The sequence below is a fragment of the Crocuta crocuta genome, unplaced genomic scaffold, assembly GCF_008692635.1.
Source record: "Crocuta crocuta isolate KB4526 unplaced genomic scaffold, BGI_CrCroc_1.0 scaffold290, whole genome shotgun sequence".
NCBI classification, from domain to species: Eukaryota; Metazoa; Chordata; class Mammalia; order Carnivora; family Hyaenidae; genus Crocuta; species Crocuta crocuta.
The window spans coordinates 6757065-6758692 of record NW_027527429.1 but is presented as its reverse complement, the minus strand read 5'-3'; the positions used below and the strand labels follow the sequence as shown (position 1 = coordinate 6758692).

The following is a 1628-nucleotide window of genomic DNA, read 5'->3' as shown; positions in this document are numbered from 1 at the left end:
TCCAGCAAATCTGTACTCCTGCTTCCCCAGGTCCGCGCCTCTGCCTCTTCCGTCTGCACATCCGGCGCATGCCCTGCGGAGCTCCCACACCACGTTCTGAAACGGCTGCTGTCCCTTTCCTGAGAGTGTGCTGTTTGAAGAGTTTGCAACATTCAATTAGGGTAAGTGTGAAAAAAATTACCTTGTTTTTAAGTTAGAGAGCCTGCTTTCTAATACATAAAACCATACCCATCATTCTCCTCTTGTAAATAATTAAGAAGTGGTATAAAGTTGTTTAATGATGCTCAGCTCCAAGGCTACTTCCTCCATGCAGGCCTCCTTGCCATCCCTTTGATGATAAACCCCCACCTTCATTCCCCCATCCCAAAGGGTGGGCCAGTTGAGGGAGAAAGATTGAGACAGGGCCTGACCCAGGTTCCCAGACACCAGGTTCTTAATTAGCCACCAGAGCTATTCTCCCAAAGAGACTTACGAAGGGATGTTTCAGGCAAATGCCCCCCCCCCACCTTTTAAACGTTTATTTTGAAGAGAGAGAGAGCACGAGCAGGGGAGGGGCAGAGAGAGAGAGGGAGACACAGAATCTGAAGCAGGCTCCAGGCTCTGAGCTGTCAGCACAGAGCCGGACACGGGGCTCGAACTCATGAACCATGAGATCATGACCTGAGCTGAAGTCGGACGCTGAACCGACTGAGCCACCCCAGGTGCCTTTAGTGCTCAGTCTTTTGCCCTGACCCAGTGTGGTCTCTGGGGACTCTCAAGTACCACTGCCAACCAAGGAAAGGGGGGCAAGCTGACCGTCTTCCTTTGGATATTTCCTCCACGTCCGGAGGTCCACCGCTTCCCAAAGTGGGTCTGACGGCTCCCAAAGTGGGGAAAGGTGACCCCAAGGTGCGGAGTCCCAGGCTGCTCTGCCCCAGCAGTTCCCTGAGATGCCAAAGGGGAGTTCCGGAAAAAAACGCCCAGTGGGCTCAGAGATATGACCTCCTGGCTCAGCGCACCGAAATGCCTCTGAGCCCCACAATCCATAACCGTCCCTGGAGCGAGGAGGGTATTCTGTGCCCCCTTCATGGAGGGGGGAACCCCTAACCTGGCCTTGGGGTTCTGATTCTCCTGTGCCACCCTGGTCGAGTCTGTGCCCCCAGCCCCCCTGCAAAGCCTCACCTGCCCAAGGGGCGTGGCAGTTGTTTGATGAAGGAATAAAGGAGGGAATTGTGTCATTCTGTGGGGGTGCCAGGGGTAGCCTCCCGGCGATGGAGCTGACTCCTTACTTGGGGAGGCAAAGGGCCCACGGGCATGGGGAATGTTGGATTTGGGGCTGGTGGCTCGCTGGCTGCCTGGTAGCATCCTGCTAGATCCAGCCCGCTGGGCCTCTGGGCTGCTTTGTCCCCCGCCGCAAGCCTAGGCCCCTAGGCTGCCCGGCTGAGGCCAGAGAGGCCTCCCACAGGCAAGACGGAGCTCCTCAGTCATTGTCTGCCTCCGTCTCTGGCCACAGGGAGAAAGCCTGTGGTCCCTGCTCACACTGCCTTGGTATTAACACCCCTCTACAGGGGCTGGAGGAAGGGGTCCTCTCCAAGGAAGGATTCGCAAGACAGGACACTGTGGATTCCAGGAAGGGGCGGGGTTGAGAG

At 56.5% G+C, this 1628-nt stretch overlaps 1 protein-coding gene across 1 annotated transcript in view; it reads left to right on the top strand.

Moving 5' to 3' along the window:
* The first annotated feature begins 129 nt into the window (after positions 1 to 129).
* Positions 130 to 1628, top strand: part of NEU2 (neuraminidase 2) — a 24164-nt gene continuing 22665 nt past the window's right edge. Inside the window, exon 1 of the mRNA XM_077758943.1 lies at positions 130 to 161. The gene's annotated coding sequence lies outside the window, so the exon portion shown is untranslated. The remainder of the gene's footprint in view (positions 162 to 1628) is intronic.